The sequence below is a fragment of the Glycine max genome, chromosome 10 (assembly GCF_000004515.6).
Source record: "Glycine max cultivar Williams 82 chromosome 10, Glycine_max_v4.0, whole genome shotgun sequence".
Taxonomy (NCBI): domain Eukaryota; kingdom Viridiplantae; phylum Streptophyta; class Magnoliopsida; order Fabales; family Fabaceae; genus Glycine; species Glycine max.
Window position 1 is genome coordinate 13,228,960 of NC_038246.2, and position 13,308 is coordinate 13,242,267.

At 34.9% G+C, this 13,308-nt stretch overlaps 2 pseudogenes; both read left to right on the top strand.

The window, feature by feature from the left end:
• Positions 1 to 1,655: 1,655 nt before the first annotated feature.
• LOC100815361 (zinc finger MYM-type protein 1-like) lies at positions 1,656 to 4,110 on the top strand (annotated as a pseudogene).
• Positions 4,111 to 6,804: 2,694 nt separating this feature from the next.
• LOC100815898 (putative pentatricopeptide repeat-containing protein At3g13770, mitochondrial) lies at positions 6,805 to 10,678 on the top strand (annotated as a pseudogene).
• The last annotated feature ends 2,630 nt before the right edge of the window (positions 10,679 to 13,308 follow it).

The window sequence follows — 13,308 nt, forward strand, 5'->3', positions numbered from 1 at the left end:
GGACTTGGCTCCCATTGTTTTGGTTTGGATGCATTAAAAGTGTTTTAATTTAATTTAAATGGTTGAGCAACAAGTGCAGCCAAACTCAGTCACCTTCTTGAGCTTACTGCCTGCTTGTAGCCATTCTGGTCTTGTCAGGGAAGGCTGCAATATTTACCATTCTATGAAATGGGATTTTGGAATTGAACCTGCTTTGGATCATCACACTTGCATTGTGGATCTTTTCGGTCGAAGGGGGATGCTTAAAGAGGCATTGGCTTATAATATTGAAAATGATAACTCTACCTGATAGCAGGATGCAGTGCTCTTCTAGCAGCTTCCAGAGTGTATGGAAGTAAGAAGTTTGGAGAATATGCAGCTCAAAGACTTTTGGAACTAGAACCTGATAATGCTGGATGCTATACTTTGTTGAGTAATGTAAAAGCAAGTGTTGGAAGATGGAATGAGGTTGAAGAATTGAGGAAAGTTATCAGCGAAAGGGGTCTCAAGAAGGAACCACGGAGGAGCTGCATTGAGGTAACCGAGGGCATCCATGGATTTGTTTCTAGCGATAAATCACACCCTGAAGCAGAGGAGATTTATAAGGCATTGGGTAGATTGAGTAGAGTGACAGGAGTTTGGGTGAGATGTTTAAAACAGTTCCAAAATGGCATTTAAATAAACTTCTTGGCTCACACCAGCTACATTCAAACTGTGTAAGCCACATAGGCGGTTTCAAGGCCCGGCTACCCTGGGCAATTGCCCAGGCTCTGGCCCAAATTCATTTGGTAAAAAAAAAAAAAGGTAAAAATTAAAAGAAAAATATTAAAGAAAGGGCAAGAAATTGAAAGGGCAAAACAATTGTAAGAGTTAAAAATTAAAAGGGCAAAAATATAGGTAACAGAAACAAAAGAAGTAAAGCTTCGTCACCGCAGCAACACTGTAGAAACCTTAAAGCTTCCGCCATCGACACCTACGGGTTCTTTTCCGACTACTGCCTTCCCCTTTTTTTTCGGTTAGTAATTGTTTAATTTCAACTGATTGGGTTTATTTGCACCGCCTAGTAGTAGCAGACACAGAGAAGAAGAAAAATTTGGGTTTGTCTTTGAAAGGTTAAATATTTTATGTTATATAGAAGTACTAACATTGTGAAAATGGGTCCCATATTTTTCAAGTTTATCTAAAATCTCATATGGTGAAATTATAATATTGTATCATACTGATAACTTTAATAAATTTCATTATAAAAAATATTTACTTTATAATATATTTTGTCATTTTGTGTGCTACTAAGTGTCAGATTAAGCTACTACACAGCAAGATTCATTGGTTATAAAAGTTTTATTGATAAGTCAAACTAAAGTGTGTATCTAGTAATATTATAAGCATATAGTATTATTTATAATAGCAGTAAAAAGATCTTTTACAGTGGAATCATACCACTTGTAAATTTGTTTATTGATAGATAAATTATCTACAATAAAGGTTTCTTTTGGTTATCTAATTTTATTAGTTTCTATAATGGTGTTTAATTGAATATAATATAATGCTTGTTCCTACTCTTTATAAATCATAAGAGATTACTTTTATTTTGAAAAACTATTCTTATTTAAATTTTGATTCTTATGATTTTAATTGTTAATTGAGTATTAACTTAAGATCATTTAATTTCAGAGATGAGGAGATTTTTGGTTGATAGAGCAAGTATTGAGAATGTGAATGTTGTACAACAAGAAGCCGAATTAGAACCGCCACCTAATGTGGTTAATGAGTTTAACCCAAATGAGATTGTGCGTGATCCAGGTCATAGGAAACAAATTAATGAGTATGCTCCGGATATTCAAGATCAAGTGAGGAGGGCATATATATTGAAGGGTCCAATGCAACCACATTTGCCAAGCTTTCCTCGTACTCCATTTGGAAGTGTTTCTAGAGCATTTAGTAAATCATGGTATAAGAATTACACATGGTTAGAATACAGTGAGATCAAGGATGCAGCTTATTGTTTTTATTGCTTTCTCTTTAAGCAACCCGGGAGGGCCGAACACTTTGGTTTTGAAGTCTTCACTAAAAGCGGATATAGAGATTGGAAGCATGCATCTCAAGGCTTGAAAGATCATGTTGGTAGTCATAATAGTTTGCACAACTCATGTGTCAAGCACTACGATGATTATAATAATCAAAGACAAAGTGTGACAAGTAAGTTTGCTAAAGCAACCAAGGAATCAGAAGAATTGTATAAGATTCGTTTGACTTGTTCTTTAGATTGTTCAAGATATCTCATAGCACAAGGCATGGCTTTCCGTGGCCATGATGAATCCTCTACTTCGCTAAATAAGGGCAATTTTAGAGAGATGGTAGATTGGGTAAAATCTCAGAATGAACAAGTGAGGGATGCTTTTGACCGTGGTGGAAAAAATTGCACAATGACTTGCGGTGACATTCAAAAGGAGCTTGCAACGTGTTGTGCACATGAAGTTACCAAGGTGATTATGGAAGAGCTTGGTGATAGACAATTCTCCGTGCTTATTGACGAGTCACGTGATATATCCGTCAAAGAGCAAATGGCGGTGATGTTGAGGTTAGTAGTTGTATTTTCCAATTTCCAATTTTCATTACCTATTATTCTCTATGCCGCCAAGTAAACTGGTTGAATTTGTTTTAGGTTTTTGAATGACAAAGGGAATGTTGTGGAACGATTTATTGCTCTACATCATGTCACAGATACTTCATCTAAGTAATTAAAGGATGCTCTTTATGGTATTCTTGATAAGTACACATTATCTATTTCAAGGATACGAGGGCAAGGATATGATGGAGCTTCAAATATGAGAGGTGAATTTAATGGTTTGCAAAGAAAAATTCTAGATGAAAATCCTTATGCTTTCTATGTCCATTGTTATGCTCACCGTTTGCAATTGGTTGTTGTGTCTGTTACTAGTAGTTGCTCATCTATTCATGATTTCTTTGAGTACATCACCTTGATTGTGAATACAACAAGTGCATCTTGTAAGAGGAGGGATGCTTTGACAGAGGCACAACACAAAGATATTTTAAATAAACTTGAGAGTGGTGAGATATCTAGAGGAAGGGGCTTACACCAATCATCTAGTCTCACTAGACCCGGGGATACTAGATGGGGTTCACATCATACTACATTGCTTCGTTTGGATCAAATGTGGTCCTCCGTGTTAAAGGTGCTTAGTATGGTTGATGAAGATGGACGTGGACCATCTCAAGCAGCAGGTTTGATAGAAAAAATGGAGAGCTTTAAATTTGCTTTTATTTTGAGGTTAATGTTAAAGTTGTTTGGTATCACAAACGAGCTTTCAAATATATTGCAAAGAAAAGATCTTAATATTGTGAATGCCATGGAATTAGTTGATGTTGTCAAAGCTCGGTTGGGCACAATGAGAGAGAGTGGCTGGAATAATTTTTTTGCCGATGTCCAAGGATTTTGTGTTGCTAAAAGTATTCTGGTACCAAATATGGATGACGAAATACCAGTTCGGGGTCGTTCAAGAGCAGAAGGGAGGACTATCACTAATCTTCATCATTACCGTGCAGAGATTTTTTATGTTGCTATTGATAAAATATGTGTGGAGATGGATCACCGCTTTAGTGAAGGAAGTAACATTATACTTGATTGCTTCTCATGTCTTGACCCCAAGAACTCTTTCTCCAAGTTTGATGTTGATAAGCTTGCTCGTCTTGCTGATATTTATCATGCAGACTTTTCTGATGATGACCGAGGAACAAATTAGGGATCAACTTGAAACTTATGTGCTTCAAGTGAGAAGAAATGCTTCTTTTTCCACTTGTGAAGATGTTCAAAGTTTGGCTATGAAGATGGTTCAAACTGAGAAACATTTGGTATTTCCATTGGTTTATAAACTTATTGAGCTAGCTTTGATATTGCCGGTGTCGACAGCATCCGTTGAAAGAGCTTTTTCAGCAATGAAGATTATCAAGTCTAAATTGCGCAATAAGATCAACGATGTGTGGTTCAATGACTTGATGGTATGTTACACCGAGCGGGAGATATTCAAGTCACTTGATGATATTGATATTATTCGAACATTTACCGCAAAGAAGTCTCGGAAAGGACACTTGCCTCGTAATTTTATTTAACCCGCTATTGGAAGATTATGTTTATCTCTTTTATTTTAAACTATATTTTTGTTGACAAAATGACGAGTCTCTTTTATTTTGATTGATTACTATTTACATATTATATACAATGTGAATTTGCTATCTTTAAATTTTTGCCCAGGCTTTATAATTTTTCTGGCTCCGCCACTGGTAAGCCATATCCTAGTTCCTTAGTGAAGCAAATTGGCTAATTCATGATTGTTTATCTGCCTCTACTTGCTGAGCACTTGAGAGAAGGAACAGGACAATGAAGCATCAAATAATAGGAAAATTGATGTGCAACTACAACAAACTAACTGCGGCATTAAAAATTTGCCATCCATTGCTGCACAAGATTCAGAAGAATTAATTCTGACGTCTTTATTCAGTAGTTACTAGCAAGAGATTGTATTTAATGATCAGTTCTTACCTGTTTGCATTTATACATTCACCCCTCCCAAAGATGGAGTGATGTCCTTGTACACTCTTCTCCTAAGAGCATTTTCAAAAGGAAATTGTTTACGGAATTCTTAAATTTAAGAACCAAATCTTTATACAGTTTCACTATTGAATCAATTGACTTGAGAGTTCTTGAACTGTTACTTATATAGTTCTTAAAAATTGTGAAAACAACTGTAAAAAATTATTTGAAGTTCTTGATGATTGCAACAACAGAGACAAAACTTGTTCAGATTCTTAAATTCCAGTAAAATAAAATATTATATGTTAAATTCAAATTTTTATTTTTATCCTATAATTAACATTTCCTCCATTCAATATAAGATGTTGTCTGGTGAAGTATTTGTTGGACCTCTATTATGAATACAGAATATATTTATTACTTTTGAGCAGGATTTGCATGCAAAAAAGGTGATTTTTTTTTTCTTTTTTTAACTTCTTTTTTTAGTATTAAGACTAGAGCTGGATATACTGGTTAACCCAACCGAACATAGGCATACATGTAAACGGACTAACTCGGACCGACCCACAAAATAAATAAACTAGTGTAATAGCCGGTCTGTACTGGTTGGAAAAAAAATGAAAAATCTTAAAAAACTAAAACGATTTTTTTAATTATTATAATAGAAAATTGAAGACAAATTTATTTATTGACATTATTATTTATGTGATATTATTCGTATTTCTATAAAATATTTTTTAATTTATTTAATTTTTATATTAAAATAAAAAATAAACATTAAACGGTATTAACATTTTTTTATATATATAAAAGGTAAATAAAACAAGTTAAAAGAGTTCAAATATTATATCAAACATAATTTTAACATCAACTAATACTTAACAGTTAACAAAAAAATCAAATAATTTACTATATAAATAATAATTTAACTTAAACATATATATTAGTGGGTGAAAAGGTGGCTCCAGGAGCCTGCCAACCAAACCTATTTATTTAGCCGAAACGGGCCAACTTGTATGGGATCAGATTTATATGGGCCAATAGAAATCGGGCTCACTCCAATTACTTAACACATCTCATTTTTTGCTTGGTGCACTTCCACACTTTGATATCCCCATTTTACCCGTCTTCTTCCCCTCTCCCACCTCATCCTTGAACCACCACCACTCACCCCTTCTTTCTTATGCATGCGCAACCACCATGCACCACCCAGATTCATGCGTGCTGCCACCTCAATCACCACCTAGATCCGCACACGTCACCACCAGTAGTACCTAGATTTGTGGGCCCCTCTTTCCTCTGCACGCACTACCACGAGTGAGAGTCTTCAAGTGAAGTGTGAGGAGAGGCAAGAAAGGAAGGAGTGGGGTTCAAATACAAATTCTGTAATGTATTACAGATTGTGAAAAGGAAAGGCCGAATGAGGTAATTCAGTATAGATTGGGCAATCCATAGTGTATATGTTGTTAGGGATTGCTCAATCCATAATGTATTTTTGTACTCCAGATTTTGTATTTTGTAATATATCTGTAATATGAAAAAATGCATTATGGATCGAACAATCTATAATAACATATACACTATGAATTGCACAACCATAATTGTATTGACTGCATTACGATCCACAGTTCAATCATTGTGTAATGCTATTAATGCAATTATGAATTGAACAATTTGTAATATAGGTAAGAATTATGGACTGCATAATGCTATTAATACAATTATGTTATTATAGATTTATGAATCCAAAATATAGGTAAGAATTTGAAATTTATCCGGCAAAAGTTATGGTGTGAGGTGAGTGCGGCACCGCGACAGGGTGAAAGGGTTGGGGGTGCACAGAAGGAATGAGGTTGGGGTGTTAGGGTTTCTTTGGGAAAGGCATATGTGACGTCAACACTAATGAAGGAGAAGAACGTTTGTTCAGTGTGGGAATTATTTCCTAGGAGGTACACTAAGCATAAAATTGAGTACGTTAAAGAATTGCTTGGAGTTAAAATGGTGAACCTACAAACTCAGTTCATGCATCCAACTCTATTAGAGACATTTCTACATCTAAACTTTTTTTCCTCAAATTTTTTTTATATTTGTATTTAATTATAATAACTTGTTATGTATGATAAGATTATCAAGTTTTATAATAGTTATTTTAAAAATATTATTTAAAATAATTTCTAAATAATTAATATAGTAAAAAGAAAAAGAGAATATATGAAGAATAAACTCATCAAATATATAATATTCTGATATAGAAGTAAAAGATCCATGAGCATGAGTAATTTTTGTCTAGATCACATATTCCTTCACTGTAGTCAGTATAAGACAGTTGCTGAATTGCATATTCGGGACTTGCTGAGAGACCGAGACCCCACCTCAGTTGATGCACACGCGTGATTGTGAGCACGAGTAATTTCGTCTCAGAGAATACTGCACTTTGGTATCCGTTGCAGTTGCTGCCACCTTCGCATACAAAGTTTGAATTGAAAACCTTCGTCCTCGTATCTTAGTTAAAACAGGTCTTGTCTCCCACACACAAAGCCATATTTCAAAAGCCGCGTCTTTTATCTACTTTCTCTTCTAACTCGCACCACGTTCTCAGCACTCATAGCCATGACACACATCTACGAGAAGCCCTTATACAAATGACCCTTTGAGGCCTTGACATGAATTTGCAAGACTACAACACAGTCCTAAACGAGTGTGTGAGCAAAAGGGCCTTCAAAGAAGGGCAGAGAGTGCATGCCCACACGATCAAAACTCACTATCTTCCCTGTGTGTACCTCTGGACAAGGTTGATCGTGTTCTATACCAAGTGTGACTCTTTGGGAGATGCTCGCCACGTGCTCAATGAAATGCCGGAGAGGAATGTGGTGTCGTGGACGGCTATGATCTCGGCTTATTCTCAGAGAGGGTATGCCTCTCAAGCATTGAGTATTCTTGTGCAGATACTACGATCAGGTATTCTTGGCTTGCTTGTGCTTTGTACAAGTTCGCATATGAGAGTGGCGGTTATTGTTGATAGTTGTGGAATGGAACTATGGAAGGAACTGATATAGGTTTATGAATGCTTTATCAAGTATTGGTTTTATGTAGGAAAAGATGTGTTGTCACTTGTTATGCTCAAGTTGATAATTTAGAGTTTTATATATTAAGATTCTTTTAAAAAGGAGTTAATTGTCAATAATGTTGAGTACGACCTTCATTGAATTGGAGGAAGCTGGAGCCTAAGATGAGCTTGTTATAAGGAGAAATCAAAAGATGGAGATTTTTATTTTTTTAGTTAGTTAGCTGCGTTGAGACTTTTGTTTTTGGTTTAGTCTTGTGCCAATGGTTTTTCTGTGTTGACAATAGCTGCCTTTTCCTTTTTGCAGGTACAGAATCTAATGAGTTCACTTTTGCTACCATGCCTTACTTCATGTATAGGTTCCTTGGGTTTTGTCTTAGGGAGGCAATTCATTCTCTTATCATAAAATTAAATTTCAAAGCACATGTTTATGTTGGAAGCTCACTCCTTGATATGTATGCCAAAGATGGTAAAATTCATGAAGCTAGAGGCATATTTGAATGCTTGCCTGAAAGAGATGTAGTTTCTTGTACTGCCATAATCTCTGGATATGCTCAACTGGATCTGGATGAAGAACTGGAGCTATTTCTCCGGTTACAAAGGGAAGGAATGTAATCAAATTATGTTACTTATACTAGTGTTTTAACTGCACTTTCTGGGCTTGCTGCTCTAGATCATGGCAAGCAAGTGCACAACCATCTTCTCTGCTCTGAAGTTCCCTCATTTGTGATCCTTCAAAACTCTTTGATTGACATGTACTCAAAATGTGGAAACCTCACTTATGCAAGAAGAATATTTGATACCATGCGTGAGAGAACTGTTATCTCTTGGAATGCGATGTTAGTTGGGTATAGCAAACATGGAGAGAGAAGAGAAGTGCTTGAGCTTTTCAATTTAATGAGAGATGAAAACAAAGTCAAACCTGACAGTGTCACAGTTTTGGCTGTGTTATCTGGTTGCAGTCATGGAGGACAAGAAGATAAGGGAATGGATATTTTTTATGATATGACCAGTGGGAAAATTAGTGTTCAACCAGACACCAAGCGCTATGGGTGTGTTGTTGATTTGCTTGGTCGTGCTGGTCGAGTAGAAGAAGCTTTTGAGTTCATCAAAAAGATTCCTTTTGAACCATCAGCTGCTATATGTGGTTGCCTTTTAGGTGCTTGTAGTGTTCATTCAAATCTTGGCATTGGTGAATTTGTGGGTCATAGGCTTCTAGAATTTGAGCCTGAAAATGCTGGCAATTATGTTATTCTGTCTAATTTATATGCTTCAGCGGGAAGATGGGAAGATGTAACATCACTAAGGAACCTGATGTTGAAGAAGGCTGTAACAAAAGAGCCTGGTAGAAGCTTGATTGAGGTTGATCAAGTACTTCAAACTTTCCATCCTAGTGATTGTTCCCATCCTAGAAGAGAAGAAGTATCTGCAAAGTGCAGGAATTATTAGTCAGGTTTAAAGAAGCTGGTTATTTTCCTGATTTGAGTTGTGTTTTGCATGATGTGGATGAGGAGCAAAAGGAGAAGATACTTCTAAGCCACAGTGAAAAGTTGGCTTTGTCTTTTGGACTAATTGCTACTCCTGAAAGTGTGTTAATCTGTGTTATAAAAAATCTCCGAATTTGTGTTGATTGCCATAATTTTGCTAAATATATCTCAAAGATTTATAGTAGAGAAGTGTCTTTGAGGGATAAAAACTGGTTTCATGGAATTGTTGGAGAGAAATGTTCTTGTGGAGATTACTAGTGAGAAGATCTTGATAGCAAACACTCAATGAACCTCTATGGTGCATGAAAAAATAGGCTCTTGGGCTTTGGTCTTTAATCTGTTCTGATACTGAAATCGTCTCAGCGTAATGGTAGTATGCAAGGGAACATAAAATTACAAAGAAAAATGGAATATTGACCGACCAGGATTGGCTATTGTTTGGATTGGTAATTTATGAGTGGAATGTAAGTTTTAATAGGAATCAAAATGGTACATTAAAATGCTTCATTTGTATACTTTATTACAAAGGAATTAAAATGCTCAACATTTTGATCTGATGTTTCTCTACTCGAAAATCAAGGAATTTAAAATTACACCTACAAAGGAGGAATTTTTAAATTCCTTGCTCTTCCTTCTTTCCGAGTCCCAATAAACTTGACCTAGAATATATATTTTCTGCCATGGATTTGCCTGTTACTTTCTCCACAATGCTCACAGCTACATCACCTTTAAGCTGATAGCTCTTTCATCTTTGCAGGGCCTTGCTCATCATTTTCTATGCCTGTTGAGTATTGAGGAATTCATTTAAGATGTACTCAAGGTATTCATATCTATTATTGATTTTGTTGATTTCTATTCCATGATTTTGAATCTTATATTTTCATTTTTTTCCTTATTTTCTTGTAGTAGGGTTTTGTTCAAAAGTTGCTGAAACTGTTCCTGTCTGAGTTATTATTTGATATGATTTTGTTGTAAAAGCTGCATCAGAATCATATTGTAATCAAATCTGAACCCCAATAAGATTATAGCAGATTGGTTTTTTATTTTTTATTGATTCTGTTTTTTATTTGCAACAGATTGGTTTCCTATTTATGACTAACTCTGCCTTTCAATTAGTACTAGTATGATTCAACTATCATTAGAGAAATAAAAGTCATTCTTCTGTGTTCTCATATGGTATCAGATCTTCATGCTCTAATCCTTGTCCTCTCCAAAGGCGAAAGTGACCAGTGCCTGTTCAGACTCTCAGCCACAGAAAATGAGAAGGTGACTCCTCCACCAATAAATGAGCACGTGGAGCCCAACCAAGCGTGATTGATACCTTTCCACAGAACCTGAATCTCTAACTCACGGAACACAAGCTCAATGGGAATAAATTATTTGGAATGGGCATAGAGGAAGAGGTAAGCTGAGATATACGGCTGGAGAAGTAAAGAAATAAGAAAAAGATCATCCCTTGTGGGCGAAATGGAAGGCTGAAAATTCCCTCTTAAGATATTTGAATGTTGTTTGTCTCAAAGGTATACACAGCACACGTATACTATTTATAGTGTACAAAAGGAATTAGTCATGAATAAAAAATCAAATCCCTAACTATAGTAATGACTATCTTACAGATATTATCATGTGCTTATTGTAAATATAATATAATATAACCATGTGTTAAATATGCTACTTAACTCTCCCCTCCAAGGATTGGGGCGAGGGGATTTGATCACCTCAATAAGGATTTGTGTAGAGAATATGCTTCATCAGTACTATTTTTAATGGAAACTCCTGCTGGCAATAGTAAGGCTGAGGTTCTTTGTTGACACGTGATGCCAAGTTAGCAATAGTATTTACTATAGCAGGATCTCATTTATGCCTATTAGGATGGAGCGTTGTAAGAAAGAGAAATCAAGGGCGTCAATCGTTATCCTTCCTTGTTGCATGGATATGCATGATGAATTTGATGACTTTTTCCGTACCTCTTGGAATGATAGGCTAGCGTGGAAGGATTATATTTGGGAGTGGGAACTAGTAATTTACCCGTGTGTTTGTATGGGTTACGTTAATCTCTACACGTGTTTTAAAACAATTTATTATAATTATTTGTTTAAAAATAAAATATAGAATAAAAGATGAAGTTTTAATGACAATAAGAGAAGATACTACCATAATCCAAAATAAACCAAATGTATTATTAATTACACTAATATGTTTCTCTGTTTGAAGATCACTTGTGTTTATGACTGTGAAAGCATTTGAAACCATATTCTTAAATGAAGATATGCCCAAGCCTTGGAATTCATAAAATTTCTCTGAATTGCTTTCCATTATGGACATTTGTATGTCTAATGTATTCCCCAAAATCAGAATGTTCGGTATCTTGAAGATTGATCTAACAACCAGAATATTTTGGTCAAATTAGTTGGTATTAATAAATAATAATGCATCGAGAGCATTATCATGTAATACATTTGCAACTTTGCAATAACAGGAATGATACATTAGCAGTGCCTAGAATTTGGTGCTTAAAAAATAGGAATGAAGTTTGATGATAAAAGCATTGATCAATGAGATAAAACAAAACGTTAGAACAATATAAGAGAAATCTACCTATATTCACAAACATCAAAATTTGTCCATATGAAAATCACACATCTTTGGTAGCCTAATCCCTTAGTAAACATCAATTTAGGATGACGATAAGTAGAGTCTGGATAGGAAGGATATTAACACTTGTCTTCATGCCCGCACTTTAAAACAAAATGTACTTGAATTCATACCCATGTGGGTGATAACCTTAATACCATGTGTCCGTCCTTGTTGGATACCATAATGTCCCTACTTGTTCCTATTACCCGCTTTTGAACTAATTTGAAAAATTGATAAAAGAAAAATAGTAATATTGATTATAATACGATAATAATTAAATTAAAATTTCATTCAAAGATCTTTTATAACACATAATCATAAAGCATCGCAAGAATTAAAATCATATTTAAAGATCTTTTACAAAACATGATCTTTTAGCAAATAATGAACGTGATTTATTTCTATACGGAGTTATGATATTTGTTTGTCAATTAAGGAATGTGATATAACTCTTAGCAAATAAGGATTAAGAAAATGTGATATTTTGTTTGTGAATCAAGAAACACGATCCATCTTTTAGGTCGTCATTGTCATCATCATCATCGTCGTTGTTTTTGTTGTCAATGTCATCATCATCGTCATCCTCCTCCTCATCATCATCATCACCATCATCGTCGTCGTCATCGACATCATCGTTGTCATTCTCATTCTCATCCTCATTGTTGTCATCGTCATCTTCATCATCACCATTGTTGTTAAGGGCTTGGTAAAGAAATAATTAAGTTTTTTTTATTGTTGTTAAGTCTAGGCGACCTTATGGTTACTGGACGATCCAAACCTACTTCATATTTTGATGATTAACCAAGATATAAATTATTGATTATCGATGAGTTCTTGTCTAAGTGAACAGGACATACTACATAATGAGCTCTTAAGTCTTCACACACATCCTAGAAGCTCTTATAAGTAAGCGTCCAACCATAAGCGAGAAACTATGCCTAAACTAGCTTTAACAAACTAGCGTCCAATGCATTGATAAAAGAACTTGCATCCACGACTCGCAAGAATCAATGCTCTAACTTTGAGTATCTCTTGGTATGCGTCCTTAAAGGACTATGTAATCTTGTTTAAACGTTTTATTCATTCAAAAAAGTCAAAGTCTAGTTATCGCCAATGGTAAGATCAATACAAAAGGAAGTGATGAAACCCTAATTTGCGGATCTAATTTTTAGCATCAACAAACTAGAGAACCTATTTGAGACTCTCTGAAACTGGGGAAAATAAAAAAAAAAAAAGCGGAATTAGAAAAGGAGATGGAAAGAATAACACCGCAATCTTAAAAGATTAATAAGTTGAGAATGATTCTCTACAAAGAATAGAATTCTTTGATAAGAATCTAAGATTTCACACAAGAATCAAGAGAGACACTCTCTTAACTATGTCAAATATGAAATTTCATAAAAAAAAACTCTCAACAAAATGTTTAAGAAGTCTATTTATAACTCCTACTAATAACCCTAAAGTAGGTCCAAGACCCAATAACTAATCTAATAATTAAAAGACTTAAAAATAACAATGAAAGGTCGCAACCCATTACAAGTCCAAAAATAAACCCAAAATACAATTAAAAACAAAAATAAATCTTATTC